This window comes from Anabrus simplex, chromosome 10 (assembly GCF_040414725.1).
Source record: "Anabrus simplex isolate iqAnaSimp1 chromosome 10, ASM4041472v1, whole genome shotgun sequence".
Classification (NCBI taxonomy): Eukaryota; Metazoa; Arthropoda; class Insecta; order Orthoptera; family Tettigoniidae; genus Anabrus; species Anabrus simplex.
Window position 1 is genome coordinate 9,087,521 of NC_090274.1, and position 17,006 is coordinate 9,104,526.

Here is a 17,006-nt window from a genome sequence, read left to right on the forward strand (position 1 = left end):
TTGTTTAAAGAGGAAGTACAGCTAGGTAATCATCATCTATAGAACACTAATCAGAGAGAAAAAATGGAAGGGATCCGACACTTCAAAAACTGAAGGTATCGTCCAAAGAAAGACAAGGGCCACGAAGGGCGTGAAAATGAAAGACTCCCTAGGCCTCGCAACCTAATACCGTCGGGGTCGAAAAAGGAACAAGAGTTGACCAAGGGAGGTCGGATAGGACAGATGAAAGTGAGGAGCCTGTCACAAGTAAGTGGAAGCAATGCCAGGACTCAGCTAAGGGCCCCATGGTCGGCAACCCACGCTCCCAAGTTTTTTTTTTGCTACGGGCTTTACGTCGCACCGACACAGATAGGTCTTATGGCGACGATGGGATAGGAAAGGCCTAGGAGTTGGAAGGAAGCGGCCGTGGCCTTAATTAAGGTACAGCCCCAGCATTTGCCTGGTGTGAAAATAGGAAACCACGGAAAACCATCTTCAGGGCTGCCGATAGGGGGATTCGAACCTACTATCTCCCGGATGCAAGCTCACAGCCGCGCGCCGCTACACGCACGGCCAACTCGCCCAGTCGCTCCCAAGTTAAGAGCCCGCGGGCCACACCTTAGTCACCTCTTACGACTGGCTGGGGATACGTTGGGTGTTATTTACCGCCCCCACCCACAGGGGAAGACGAACGTGTAGTCGCTAAGCACACTCCCAACATTAAGCCCTGGGTCCCCTTTTAGTTACCTTTCTTTCGACTGCAGGGGATACCGTGGATGCATTCTACCACCCCTGACCTACAGTTGTGATCCTATCTGGAAAGCCAAGAATAAGGACGGAAGGGAATCGTCGGACTGATCGGGCGTCATCCCATAATCTGCTGACCTTTATGTTGAGCAACGGTCTCTTCAAGTCCGTAGCACAGTTTTTTCTCTCCTTTTAAAATAATGTGTTGTTCCCGTACATGGATCTACAGGCTACCATTTATTTCAGTTTTCGGATTTCGATCCACACCTCTTTGGTTCGCAGCTTTAGTTCCTGTCTTCGCCGGTAGGAGCTCTACCAGCACGCTCTCGCTCCAGCTACACTGCACTGCATACCAACCACTCTTGTTTTAGTGTGCAGCAGTTCAGTCTGTGTTCGAGCAGCTAGATAGTGTGTGTGTCAGTGACAAGAAGGCGCTCTTTGTTTAGAGCAAGTTCTTTTTTCATCAGTGATATTCACAACGCTTGTGCTTCAGGACAGCATTCGAGTGTTGCTCAAAATAAGGTAAGGCTCAGTTGTATGTATACTTTGTGCGCCTGTTTTAACAACAGGTAGTTTCTGCTACGTGGAATCTTCACAGTGCTCCACAGGTACGAACTAGCTTTGACAACAACGCCAGTTTCACAACTCAGGCTTATTGTAGGTTTCTGAATTATCAAATCTGACAACTGACAGTTCATCCAAGCAGGATAATGCCAAGCGAAGTATTTTACACAAAACTTCGGCAGGTCTCGATTCTCAAAGCACTTCGAAGTCGAAGATTATTTTCTTAGCAAGTTTTTGATAAGATGAAAGGAGGGTGGAGCTGTGTTGCTAGCTTAGGAGATAATGTATTATAATAGTCCTAAGTATTAGGAGAGGATTCTCTTTGATTTAATGCGGTGTTGTGTTTAACTTTCCAGACGGATTTCCTCTTCCAGAGTTGTCACTTTGTTGATATAGACTAATTACTAATGGCTGTCAATGTACGAAAGTTTTACAGAAGCTTCTTACCCTTTACTGTGGTTGAGAGTTTTGATTGCACAATTCATTGTTGTATGTCTCATGAAGCTGAGCAGAATTTTTACACATTAACTCATTCTTCATACCTGAAGGAACATATCTAATGCCATTTAAGGGGACTTCGACATGAGAACGTACTCGAACTTCATTTATTTTGAATCAGATTGTTCTCAAAAACATTTTTCAGAATAGGTGACACAGTTGTTGAAAAACGTGCTTAAAGTCTTTGCGTTATATATCATTGACGTACAATAAACAATACAGTTTTAAGATAATGAACATGTTCACTCACTTTTCAAGCCTTTTAGGCTCATATCTTTCAGAAAATCGTTAGTGAAACTGTATCAAAATTCATAGTTTATCCTATCAGAAGCATTCAGCTTAGTCATATTTATAGACTTAGAACTATAAATATTGCAAAAATTTCGCTGAAAGAGTTTTTACTGTCGGGCTGAGTGGCTCAGACGGTTAAGGCGCTGGCCTTCTAACCCCAAATTGGCAGGTTCGATCCTGGCTCAGTCCGGTGGTATTTGAAGGTGCTCACATACGACAGCCCCGTGTCGGTAGATTTACTGGCACGTAAAAGAACTCCTGCGGGACTAAATTCCGGCACCTCGGCGTCTCCGAAGAACTTAAAAAGTAGTTAGTGGGACGTAAAGCAAATAACATTATTGTTATTATTATTATTATTATTATTATTATTATTATTATTATTATTAGAGTTTTTGCTGGAAATTATTGGAAAAGTTTGACAAATACTTGCAATATTTTCAATCAAATACATCCATTTTGTTTCAGGAATTAGGAAATGCCAGTATCTACCTTCCTTGAAGATTATATTACTTTATCAGGAATAATTTGGGAGATAATGTGGGTTGTGGTGATTATTATTATTATTATTATTATTATTATTATTATTATTATTATTATTTACAATCTGTTTTAAGTCGCACCGACACAGGTCTTATGGCGACGATAGGATAGAAAAGGCGTATGAGTGTGAAGGAGGTGGTCGTGGCCTTAATTAAGGTACAACCCCTGTATCTGCCTGTTGTGAAAATGGAAAATTATCAACAGGGCTGCAGACAGCGGGGTTCAAACCCACTATCTCCCGAATGCAAGGTGGTGGTGGTGATTATTGTTCTAAGAGGAATTACAACTAGGCAATCATCCTCTATATAACACTAATCAAAGAGAAAACATGAAAGGGATCCGACACTTCGAAAAATGAAGGTATCGGCCAAAGGAAGTCAAGGGACACGAAGGGCGTGAAAATGAAAGACTCCCTGGGCTCGAGTGCTCTAATACCGTCGGGGTCGGAAAAGAACAAGAGTTGACCAAAGAAGGTCGGATAGGATAGTTGAAAGTGAGGAGCCTGGCACAAGCAATGTCAGGACTCAGCTAAGAGCACCGTGGACGACAACCCACGCTCGCAAGTTCAGAGTTTCTGGGGCCCCTTTTAGTCGCCCTTTACGACAGGAAGGGGATACCATGGGTGTAATTCTACCGCCCCCACCCACAGAAGGAAGTGAGTACCAGGATTCAGCTGAAGGTCCCGTGGTCGCCAACTAACGCTACAAAGTTAAGAGCCCCTGCGTCTGGTAGATAAGGGGTACCTTAGTTTGCCAAATATAAGACAATTGTTTGGCACTATTTACTCTTCAGTTGTTGGCTTAACCTAAAAGCTAGTTAAATGAACTTGGGAGGACGTTAATATATTTAAATTCCAGATATTCCTTTTCAAGAAGGTTTCCTGTACACATTGATGATGATGATGATGATGATGATGATGATGATGATGACATTTCGGCACTTTTTACAGTCAGGGCCGTCCTAAGAGTGCCTGCAAGAAAACTGGTCACGATCGCTCTCACCCGCATCTTATTTTTTTTCTCACCTGTTCTATCAGCCGCTATTTATTTCAGTAGTTTTGTTACATAAAAGAACATGTTTTGTTTAAAGCGGGTGTTTTAACTTGCTAATTTGAGTGTGTCAGCATCAGCTGCTAGCCACGGTAACACCTGGAGTACATTCCATGCGCAGACAAGGTTCTATTTTTTCCTCGTCGCCGCTGTCTGTTAGCTAGAGGCCCCTACCGTCGGCTCCTTTTCAATGCTATTCTTTTGTCCTCAGTTCACAAGGCAAGGAAGCTGGTAAAGACGAGTCGGTCTGTTTAAAAGACAAGGACAGCAATTGCGTGATCAGCATATCTTTTAATGGCGGTAAAGTTAACTTGAGTTGACATTTTGGGAGTAGAATCGTTATTTATTCGTGTCATGTACCTTAGGAATACTACCTCATACTCGAGGTCTCAGTTATTCCTGTCGGTGGTAGTGATTATTCTTTTAAGAGGAAGTACAACTAGGCGACCATTCTGTGTATAACACTAATCAGAGAGAAAAAAATGGAAGGGATCCGACACTTCGAAAAATTAAGATATCGGCCAAAGGAAGACAAGGGCAATGAAGGACTCCCTGGGCTCGAATGCTCTAACACCGTCGGGGTCGGAAAAGAACAAGAGTTGACCAAAGATGGTCGGATAGGATACATGAAAGTGAGGAGCCTGGCCCAAGTAAGTGGAAGTAAGGCCAGGACTCAGCTAAGGGGCCGTGGTCGCCAACCTACGCTCCGATGGTGAAAGCCCCTGGGTCTCCTTTTAGTATCTTTTCACGTCAGGCTGAGAATAATGCCCCTCGCACAGAAGGAATGATTGCTGTGGACGCAGACCTAATTCTGAGTGGCGTCAAATATACCGCCTTCTCTGAAGTAGTGGAATGGCGAACAAGCACGCCATCGGCCGTGGGCTTATCTGTGTACCCGTATAATATAGACAGAGTAAATAATGCGTCTTTTATTTCACGTTCTGTTTCCTCCAGCAATTTCTTTTTTTGAGCTTTTGAAGGTCAAAATATGTGCAAACGCCTTTTTTCCTTGTTCTCAGGCTTTGTCCCACGTGATGGCGAGTTTATGAAATATGGCGTTCCACTGCAGTGGGAGGTACATGGGCGACATGCAGCAGAAATGTTGTGAGCCTGGCTTGGAAACTGAGCGGATTGCAGGAGTGGTGGTGGTGATTATTGTTTTAAGAGGAAGAGCGACTGGGCAACCATCCCTTTCTTTACAGTTATCGGAGAAAAAAAAAGAACAGGTCCGATCATTCGAAGAATGAAGGTATCTGCCAAAGAAAGGCAAGCGCCACGAAGGCCGTGAAAATGAAAGACTCGCTAGGCCTCGACAGCTAATAGCGTCGGGGTCGGAAAACAGCAAGAGTTGACCAACGAAGGTCGGCTAGGATATATGAAAGCGAGGAGCCCGGCACAAGTAAGTGGAAACAACGCCAGTACTCAGCTGAAGGCCCCGTGGTCGCCAACCCACATTCCCGAGTTAAATGCCCCTAGGACCGTTTCTAGTCGCCTCTTACGACAGGCAGGGGTTAGAGTGGGTGTAATTCTACCGCCCCCATCCACAGGGCGAGATAAAAGTGAGGGGCTTGCAGGGTAAGTAGAATACCAGACTCATGGCGCCCCGTGGACGCCAACCTGCGCCCCCAACAAGTCGCCTCTTTCGATAAGTAGGGAATACCGTGGATGTATTCTAACGCCTCCAACCAGGTAAAGGAATTTGAAGGTGCTCAGATACGTCAGTATAGTCGACGGTACCTGCATGTAAAATTCCGAAATTTCGGCGTCTCCGAGTCAGTGGAAAGAATATAAGAGTTGGAACAAGATACCTTTTTTCAGAAAAACATGAAATGAAAATTATAACGAATTATTCTTATAACTTGTAAATTATTGGCAATCAAGAAATTCCAGTTCGAAACACAATTGGGCCTGAAGAAAGACTAGCTATTAGCTGAAGGTTTGTAAGTTCGCAATTTATACAGTAGTTATTGTTACAGTATAGACCTACAATTTCAAAAACTAAGTTCGGAAATAGTTAACACATAATACTGAATTCAAGATTGTTGTTTAATCACATTATTTATGATATGGAAATGGATAATATCTGACAGTGTCCAAGACTTTTCCATAAATGCCTGTCATGTTTTAGAGAGGATGGTTATAGAGTTGTATTTCCTCTTAAAACAAAAATCACCACCATCTGTCTTATTTTAGACGTGAAAACCGTAACAAAACGATATGATAATAAGATTTCGCATGAGTGCATAGACGGGAAACTCTCCAAAGAAAATTCCGCCGGGTAGAGAATCAGCGCGACGTGTTTAGTTGAGTCGCTAAGAAAATTCCACACAAAAACGTACGTTAGCTCTTCGCGGGTACATGTTTCTCATAAACAATATTAAACCTTTTAAATATATTTTTAAAACTGGTAGTTAACGACCTATAACATTTTTTAAGCGGCTATATATTTAAATGCATGGCAGAGAGATTTTCTCAGCAGAGTTTTCTCAGAGAGACACGAGACTTATAATATTCGTTGTCTTTACCAGGAGCAATTCGAAAGCGATTCAGGTCCTACTTGGGAGAAAACAAAATCAATGGGCAGGAGGAGAAACAAATGAACGACGCAATACGCCACCAAAGAACATTGCTCCACGACGTACGGTGCCTAGAAAAGTAAAGAAGTGCCCTTCGGTGTAACAAACTAGGTTATGGGAAAAGCGTTGTTTAAGGCTCCATAATAAATTAAGAATATTATTCTTTTAAACATAATTCGAATTTCTGTATGTTAGCTCATCAGCCCAGAGGCTGGTTGGGTCATCAAATAGCACCACCAAAGGCTATGCAGTTATGGGGAAACAGCAAAACCCAATGGCAGAGCCCAAACGAGGCGTACTAGTCAAGATGAGGAGTGAGGTAGTTAGCCATTGCGTTCCTCACTGGGTCAGAATGTGCCACTGCAGCACGACTGACCCTATGAGCAACACCTTTCATAACACTCACACTATTTGTGCTCTGAATGTCATTACTCAGCACCACCCATACCCCAATAACTTCCATATGTCACAGCCATGGATGAGACTGGGACTTCAGGGGAAGCTACACTTTGCTCTGGCCTGTGCCAAGAGACGGATACAAAAGTACTGCATCCGTCAAGAAATGGCAACAGGCGTAATTTATAGCAATTAAAAACATAATCAGGATATGTATCACGAATTTAATGCTAAGCATTCATCCCCCCCCCCCCCCCCCCAAAAGCTTTTTTCCGCCCTTAGAGAATGCGTCCGGTTCTTGGAACATATAACTCTTGAAATATCTGTTTTCTGTACAGCAGAGTTACTTACAGCATTATATGGCGATTTCACTTTCCAGCAGAGTTTTGTATTGTCCTTGAATGTCTGGAAATTCAAGCTCTGCTTCGGTTAATCTTCCTTGCCTTCAGTATTTCGCACGGCAGAACCAATACACCATGTGAAAGAAAAAAAAAAAATCGTTCGGAGTCAGAGTAACAAAAGAGCGACGAAATGCGCCATCAAAGAACAGGAAATGCCAAAGAAGAGGTATTTATCAAAAGAAAGATGTGGAACTTCTGTAATGTTTATTGGCCGTTGATTTGTTGAGTGTTGTGTTGAACTGAAGTGAAGACCTTGTCTGCGCCCCTCCACTGCCGCCCACGGTTACCTTGTGTACTGATGTCATCGTGAGGGTCGCAGTTTCGTGGGATGAGGAAGGGGCGTGGAGGGCGAACTCTGATTCATCATGGTAGGCTTTATATTGGAACTAATGACCCACAATGGCCCCGCACATGAGCAGTTTTGATTTTACAGCAATAGGTCCTTTATAGTAATTTAGTTGTTTTCCTCCTCATGTTTGTATGTACGTTGTTCATTGCAACGTTTTCGAAGGCCTGTCTGTTAGCTTGCTTCTTTCCCCCTTTGTCACTAAAACGAGGGGCGAATTTAGCTAATTGGCGTCCGTAGGCATAGAAATATATTTCTGCCTGTTATTTTAACATGAATATACCAAGTAAACTACATCAAAATAACTGAATAATAATAATAATAAATGCATATTGACTCCCCAAATTCAGTCAGGCAATGGCGTGTTGCCTTTGTTGCGATTTCGTTAACCACATCTTGATAGTCTAGTTGCTGGGTAATGCCAGAATTCATGTAGAAAACGGCAAACCTTTTGACTCGATCTTGTGACAAAGAAGATCGTGAATAATTCTTGAGACTTTGAGGACTAAGAAAGGGTGCTCGGCCGAACAGTTGGTTGCAACAGTTGACAAGAATATGTATAATGCAATTTTTAAATTAGGAAACAGTTCTTGGATGTGGTTTTCAAGCAACCTGTATACACCATTAACAGCTCTTCAGTACCTTTAGGTCGGCTAATTTCTTCTGAGTTGAAAGAGGTGAGAGATGATTATTTCTTCGTTATGCCCGACTAAGGAGTGCGATTGAACTTATTTAGCTGACATCGTTGCCTTTTTCTCCTGCCTGTCGTAAGAGGCGACTAAAAGGGCCCCAGGGACTCAGCTTGGGATAGAGTGTTGGAGACCACGGGGCCCTGAGCTGAGTCGTGGTATTGCTTCCACTTACTTGTGCCAGGCTCTTCACTTTCATCTATCCTATCCGGCCTTTCTTGGTCAACTCTTGTTCTTTTCCGACCCCGACGGTATTAGGTTGTGAGGTCTAGGGAGTCTTTCATTTTCAAGCCCTTCGTGGCCGTTGTCTTTCTTTGGCGACGTACTAGAGCACCTTCAAATTCCACCGGGACTGAGCCAGGATCGAACCTGCGAAGTTGGTGTCCGAAGGCCAGCGCTCTACTCAGCCCGGCAGGAAAGTATAGAGAGCTGTAGGGAGCAGGAAAAATGAAAGGTGGAGAGACGGGAAACAGTGGAGGCCCAGGAGAGAATTTGGAAATGAAAGCAGAGGAGACACTAGGCCTAGGTCAGCCTTTCATCAAACTTCACTCTTGTGTACCACTTTTAAACCTTATTCTGTACATTGTACTCCTTGTATTTTGTATAGCTGATTTCTTTTGCTTTACGTCGCACCAACTCAGACAAGTCTTATGGCGACAATGGGATAGGAAAGGTCTAGGAATGGGAAGGAAGCGGCCGTCGCCTTAATTAAGGTACAGCTCCAGCATTTGCCTGGTGTGAAAATGGGAAACCACAGAAAACCATCTTCAGGGCTGCCGACAGTGGGATTCGAACCTCCCGGGTGCAAGCTCACAGCTGCGCGCTCCTAACCGCACGGCCAACTCGCCCGATATATAGCTGATTTTTAAATAGCCGTACTATCTTAACGTAAAATTGCCGAAATGAAGTAATGAGTCGGGAAAAGAAAATTACAACAAATGTAAATATAGCTTCATGATCAAGTATTTAACGAACTCGTAATGTCATAATGCCTGTTATCTGAAAAGCTGGCGTTAGTTGCTGGCTTCACACTCGGACGGCGGAGGTTCAAATCCCGGTCGATCCGGACTTGAAATTTTCATCTCCAAAATCACGGGGCATCCGGAAGGTAAAAACCAAACCACCTCAGAAATAACTGGAATAAAGTGAAGATAGTCTGTTAAAATCTGTAATAATTGTTACCCAGATCACTAGCCAATGGAAATATTGCTAATAAGAAAGTTGAGCTTGCTTTGATATAGCTGAAACATGAGAGACGCGGTCGTAAATCCATTAACCTTGTTGCTTATCGGGTCAGCACGCGGATGTCAGCCGAGGATAAATTGGACTTGCACATTGCTTACCATTTCAAGTATGTTGGGTATTCAGCCCGAAGGCTGGTTTGATCCTCAACAACTGTCATAAATAGCCTAGGCGTCACTGAAGAGGCGTACTAGGGAAATGAGGAGTGAGATAGTTTCCCGTTGCTTTCCTCACTGGGCCAGAAGTTGCTATTACATATCAGTCTGCCAAGCCCACTGAAATACATGCACCAACCGACCCTATGAGCGATATTTTCACACCATTCATAGCAGGGACTGGCTGCATAAGGAATGGTATTACTAGCATCACTCATACCTCACCATTTCAAGGAAATGCTGAAAAGTTCGCCGTTCGTTTCGAGGCAGGCAATTCAGTGCCCCTAAACTCTGCTTCCGAAATGCTGGATATACATTTTTCTGCATATCTTCTGATTTTCGCGGATTTTATTTGTAGATTTGAGGACCGTTTTCGCAAAACTCAACAACTACAAAAAGTACAATTTTCAGGAAACACATTTTACTATCTTCCAGAAGAAAAAAAAAATATATATATTAAACTGAAAATTCCCTCATAATAGAGCATTAAGAAAAAAGTTATTACTATAACGCACTTTTCTAAATAATTACGTGTATTAACAATAGAAAAGTAGGGTTGAAAATTGTGAGTTTTCTTAAAAACTCAACATCTACAGGAGTAAAAGTTTACAAATTTATTTTCAAAGGTCATTTTCTCATATTATATAAAACTACACATGAAAAATTAGTAGATTGGCTCGTTGGGATACTCAGCACCATTATTGTCCTCACTAAGCAACCTTGCAACACTGCAGAATAGAACAGTTTTTCGCCTCATCGGAAGATTAATCGAAATATTTCATAAGTTTCTTAACATCCTTACTTTTCTTAACACTGACGTGATCTGATAGGCAATATCTTGTCCATGTTTCTGAAGTTGGCTCTACCACTTTTCAACACCTCAACAACAATAAGATCATCAAAATAATTTGTTTGAACTCTGCAGTGAACTCTGCTTTTTGATTTCGCATAGGCTACTTCTGCCATCTTGAAGGGTAACTTTTGTTTCAAAATCTGTCTACTTGCTGATTTGTAATCATATACTTCCCAGCTCTTCCCAAGAACAAGACATCGCCCGTGGTGATTCAGACGGGACTGATATAGTTTCCACTTTCCTCAGTTGTTTCTCAATATTACCAAAAACTTACATGATTGCCAAAAGTAAAAAACGAAAAAAAATTACTTCGTAGATATAAATAAAATCCGAAGTAGTATCTAGATGTTGAATTTTTAAAAACATGTATTCCCGTAGATGTGGAAAAACTCCTAACATTTGAAGATCTGTTACAGTAGATATTCAGTTTAGATAAATTCGGATGAGTGCAGTTGATTCATCTTTTATAAAGTACACGACCTCATATATTTTGTAGTTGTTGAGATTTTCAAAAACGCTCCTCAGTTCGTCTTCTTTCGATATTAGTGATTATTTTACATGTACCCTGAACCATTGTTGCCATCGTATAGCCGTAAAAATTTTGGACTTAGCGTCACAAATCATTCATATATACACGCACATTTGTGTGTTTTCTTATGCATTTCGTAGCGAGTTAATACTGCTAACACCGGGCGAGTTAGCCGTGCAGTTAGGAGCGCGCAACTGTGAGGTCGCATCCGGGAGATAGTGGGTCGAACCCCACTGTCGGCAGCCCTGAAGATGGTTTTCCGTGGTTTCCCATTTTCACACCAGGCAAATGCTGGGGCTGTACCTTAAGGCCACGACCGCTTCCTTCACATTCCTAGACCTTTCCTGTCCCATCGTCACCATAAGACCTATCTGTGTCGGTGCGACGTAAAGCAAATAGCAACAACAAAACAACAAGTCTACAAAAGAATCCTCGTGGTGATACTTGTAACCAATTGGAGTGTATAATATTTCCAAAAATTTTGACTTTCTGATGTGACCTACCAACAGTAAAAAATGTATAACTTCTACAGTATTTGCCTTAACACAATGAAATCAGGCGACTTATATCATATTAGATGCGATAGCTCAGGAAAAAAATACAGAGGTCTAGTAGCACAATTTTAAGTTCTAGATGACATTTCATGATCTTTATGAGATCCTAAACATTTGACCGATACTGTACAAATTCGGAACAACTCAAATCATAATTTTAAAGCATTCTAGTTCTAGACTTTGTTTGTTCCGCTGACGGAACTCGTTTTAACCGAGCCCCCTGGCCGTGTGGTTAGGGGCGCGCAGCTGTGAGCGTGCATTCAGGAAGTAGTGGGTTCGAACCCTACTGTCGGCAGTCCCGAAGATAATTTTTCGTGGTTTCCCATTTTTACACCCTGAGCTAAACCTTAATTAAGGCTACGGTCGCTTCATTCTTCCTTCTAGCCCTTTCATATCCCATCGTTGCCATGAGACCTATCAGTGTCGGTGCGACGTAAAGCAACTTGTAAAATAATAATAATAACAATAATAATAATTCATAGACAACTAACCGAATTCCGGACATTCCGCATCCCGGAAGACTTTCAGGCAGGACGCGGGAATTTTGCTCATATCTGGGAAAATCGTGGAAAATTGAAGATAGTGACAGTCTTGCCCTGAATGGCCCAGCGCGTTCCCCAAGCGGTACGTGTGCAACCAGTTGGGGATCACGGATTCGTTTTAAACAGAAACCACGAATGTTAGTTGTTCTAAAGCAATAATAAAACGAATTTGATTGCAGTAATTAATCAGCTACATTTTGTCTAACTTAAATCTAATTTATTAAATGTGCCCCAGGATGCAGCGAATGGATAAATATAGAAATCCACCTACGACTAGGTGGCGCCGGGAGGATTTACGATATCAAGATAGCATTATATGAACTGTGTACACACTTAGTTCATTGCTGTAAAACAATTGTTGCCGGGGTTACACAACCTTGCAAGGCCGCACGTCACGTGGTACATTGCTGACGGAGGCGACACATTTAAATAGCTGTTGTCGTCTGATACTCTTTCATGATGGATGCACTGTATCTTGGCTTCCACTGAAAACTGTCTTATCAATCCATCACCACTGACATGCATTTAGCACTGTCGCCCAGGCGGTAGATTCATATTCCCTATCAGTTGCTTTAGTCTTTTCTTAAATGATTCCAATTAAATATTTACTCTTTCTAGCATTTTGCCGTTTATTTTTAACTAGCCTTCACTCGGTCTAACGATTACAAAGGCTCCAACTTTCTCGCTTCACATATCCTGTCAAATTATATTGTACAAACTTCAAAATGATATGAACACAATTAAAGTAGGAATGATCTAACATAATAAAATCATAACAGGCTAAGACTTTAACTGCGACAACACAGAATTAAGCTCCTATGCATATATTAATATGTATGACGATTGAAAGTTAGTTGAATGAGCGATATAAAGCTCTGATAGAACGCAGAAACTCGTCTGATCGTATTGCTGTAAATGAGACATGTGCACGCAAAAGCACGTCTGATTGTATTGCTGTAAAACAACTGCCGGCTTCTTCTGTCAATACATTGAACTGCGACAACACACAACAAAGCTCCTCTATTCATACACTAATGTGCATTGCTTCTATAGAAGGAATTTATATATTTCACTGATGTTTCTTTGACTGTGATGATGTTTGGTATAGTACGCTATTTAATAATACATGAAGAGGGCCATGGCTTAGGCTAAAACCAGGTTTTGTTGAGGGTATTCCTTCTATTTCTCGGCCGTATAAGTAGCTACACTTTGGTGCTATTCACAATCAATCATGGAAACGTGGATCCAGAAACAAAAAGGTTCTCACAGACCAGGGGCGTAGCCAGGGGGGGGGGGGTTACTGGGGGTTAGAACCCCCCCCCATTGAACTTTCACAAAAAGAAAATAAATAGAAACTGACAGTAAACAATAAACTTCTTTTATGTGATCAAGATAAACTCCCTGCAATCTACTGCTTGTTGAGAGTGTTTGCCACCCTACCTGTCACCACTGCAGCCAGTGAGAGATCATTTTCAACATTAAGACGCCTTAAAACCTACCTCAGAAATACCACAAGTGAAAGTCGACTCAACGGGTTGGCTCCCTTGAACATTCACAGAGACACAGTTGTAAAACCAACAGATGTGTTAAATTTATTTTCTAGGAAGCCTCGAAAATTAGATTTTAGATTGTAAACTGAACATACCGTTTGAGATAAAACTGCTGACCTCGATCATATTGTTCTTGTTCTGTATTTTAAAGTAAGAATTTTGTAGTGTATTGCAATCTGAATATCGCATACAGTAATTCACTCTTGTATCAGTATCCTTATGACAGTCATGCATGCGCGTACCAGACACGCACAAGCACAAGCACTTTCATTATGTTATATCTTAATTTTGTAACTGTAACCCCCCCCCCCCATTGGCCGATCCTGGCTACGCTACTGTCACAGACTAACGTTAGCTGTGAGTTTAAAATGTTTAAGTAGAACCTCTCCTTGGCCTACACTTAGGCTTATGCACGTGCTTACTTTGAACACCAGGTCTGTAATTCTAGAACCATTGAGCTTACCATGTTTACGGCCGGCAATTTCTTCATCCGATTCCTACAGCTGAGGAGTGGTGGCGATATCTCGAAAACGGTTGGTTTCAGGGCCTTAAAACGTGGTTTTCGGCTTAAAATGAGCTTTGTCACTTCTGTGTACGACAAAATTCGATATTTCGCTTGTATGCTAATGTACCAAGAAGCCCAAATCACGGTTCTCACGGGAACGCGCTGATATTCCCGGACGATACATAGTGTATGTTCCTCGGAATGATGATATCTTTCCATGGTGAAATAAATTTCAAAGTCGGTCCAGTATTTTCTGAGAGCACCCGTTCCATAGACACAAACTCAGTCTCTTTATACACAAGTGAGATTTCTCGGAAAATGTCGATGTCCTTAGTTTGCTGATTTTAAATTTCCTTAACTACATTTTTAGAAAACTTTACACACCTATTTCTTAAACTTTTCTTTGGTTTCAGGTGACAAGTTATAATGTTTAATTTCCTTCTCAACTTAGTAACCAAGACAAGAAAGACGAACGTGTGAGAAAAGTTTCATCATGTTTCTCGGTGGTTATTTGTAAAACAGGAATGTTTAATTACTTTTATTGTAGAGTTACAATATGGACATTAAATACAACTTAGAATCGTTAAAATCATAGCATAAAATCAAAATTAAACAAGGTAAGATACACGGAAATTAACGGCAGGATGTGGACAGCGGAAGGAACCCTACGAGGTTGTGGATCGAAGAATTTTTCTAGCCAAAACTTCGAACAAAGAATAATTTAGTTATTATATACTTATCGTAAATACTTATTATAAAAACATCTAAAAAGTAAATATTGAACACTACCGTTAATATAAAACACAAAATAGAAAAACAAACGCTGAAGTTGCAGTCTTACAATCTTATCGATGCTAGTCTTCATGGAGAACACTTTAAATATGAAGTGACCACTTGCACTAAAGAAATAAAATGTAGGTCATTGGAAAACATGTTTAAAAAAATCTGAATTACTGAGGTTAAGCTTAATGAAAACTTAATTAAAGTTACAAAATTGTATTAAAAGGCTTGACTCGTGGCAACGTAAAGATGGATGTAAAATCTCTTTACACCATCGTAAATGGTAGAGAAAACAAATCGACGGGTAAACTCCTGTGACAGATTGAAACATGAAATAAAATAAAATAAACTTACATTTAGGAAATGTAAGATTTGCTTACCGCAAGAGAAGCCAGAGCTCCCGGACAACACGTCCGATGTACACGATACCGAAGACAGAAATCCAGACGCTCTGCGACGCGCTTCCCGAAGGAAGCCCACACTGGATGGTGTAACCGGAAATACCACAGGAAAATTAATGACCAATGAGCGCACAGGAGTTACCTTTCGATCAATTTAATCCAATAAAATTTGAATGTTTTAATTAGACTCTGGTTGCCTTGTCCTTGAAAAGTTCTAGAAGATTGCATCTTGTTAAAGTCCCAGAAAAATCGGCGCGTGAAGTGCAGGCTGTCCCACAAATTTAGACGATAAAATTTAAGACAGTTTTAAATGACCGAAAATTTACTTGAACTAGGCCAAATATACTCTCGCTGCACACGTCACATTTATTATCATTCATAGTATTTCACAGAAGTTTCAAAACCTCAAACTCCATTGAAAATCACAACGTCCAAAGTAAATAATGTGGCTAGAAAAGAGCAATTTAGGAAAAGAAATTGGCTTAAATCCCCTTGTAATTTTTTTGAAAATGTCTGCTAAATACTATACTTGAAATACCAGATCTAGTCACGCAGTGGGTAAATTGACAACTCTTGATATCTCCCAGTCGTTGGGACAGAAGTAGGCTGGACACCCTCAGTTCGTCTATCATCTCAGAATGTGCTGTTCCCTCTTCAAGTTACCGGAGATAAGAAGGACGTGAGTGTACCAGACAGTTTTATCAGAACGTGGCTCTGTCATGCTCCTTATCTGACGTATTGCCTTTTAGGTATTGTGTTGGATGACTGTATGCTCGCGGAGCGGTTCCTAAAGTTTGAAGATCCCGTCATTTTCCCTTCCTACAGTTGAAATTCACCTCCCTCACTTATATACTGTGCCTTTGCTGACGAGATGTAGTGTTTACAGTGCACTATGTCTTCTGGTATGGGCTATATCAAATTTGTTACTTTCATTGACCTGTCTCAGTCTCATCCTTGGCTTTGACAATATGAAAGTGACTGAGGTATGAGTGATGCTAGTAATACCATTCCTTATGCAGCCAGTCCCTGTTATGAATGGTGTGAAAACATCGCTCATAGGGTTGGTTGGTGCATGCATTTCAGTGGGCTTGGCAGACTGATATGTAATAACAACAACAACAATAACAACGGCTGGCTCGGTGAGGAAAGCAACGGGAAACTACCTCACTCATTTCCCTAGTACGCCTCTTCAGCGACGCATAGGCTATTTATGACAGCTGTTAGCGGAGCTGCAGAGGATCAAACCAGCCTTCGGGCTGAATACCCAACATACATACACTTATATACTGACAAGGGATGTCGCTTCTCAGCAGTAACCATTTTGGGCGCCTACGAGGACCTCTTTCTTCTGAGTTTTGTAGTCTATCAGCCAGCGTCTGGGGTGAGATGATGGCGGTTATTATTGTTTTAATAGGAAGTACAACTGACAACCACTCTCTGTTAACACTAATGATGGTGCTGATTATTGTTTTAAGAGGAGTACAACCTTATTGGGCTACCAGCCTTACTCACTAGAAGCTTGTTGTTAATCCTCATATCCTACTGACATTCAGCAGTTGTACTTGGTCCTGAAAGCGCTCGAGACCATCATTTGCAAGTCCTCATCGTCCTAGGAAGGAAATCCCTGCTTCCTTGTTCGTAGACAGATTTCACCCGATACTTGCTTACGACCTTTGAACTTCACTTTCAGCAGCAACTTTCTCTCCGCCTCCCGGACAATTAGCGCAGAGGGCGTAGGTTCGCGTCACATGAGCTCCACAAGGCCACTTCCTCTGGGAGGAGTAGCAGCAAGAGTGCCTGATACCAACATCACTCGCTA

The 17,006-nt window shown here is 41.7% G+C and overlaps 1 protein-coding gene across 1 annotated transcript in view; it reads left to right on the forward strand.

The window, feature by feature from the left end:
- Window positions 1-1,096: 1,096 nt before the first annotated feature.
- Window positions 1,097-17,006, forward strand: part of LOC136882282 (insulin-like growth factor-binding protein complex acid labile subunit) — an 80,835-nt gene continuing 64,925 nt past the window's right edge. The window contains exon 1 of the mRNA XM_067154840.2: window positions 1,097-1,248. The gene's annotated coding sequence lies outside the window, so the exon portion shown is untranslated. The remainder of the gene's footprint in view (window positions 1,249-17,006) is intronic.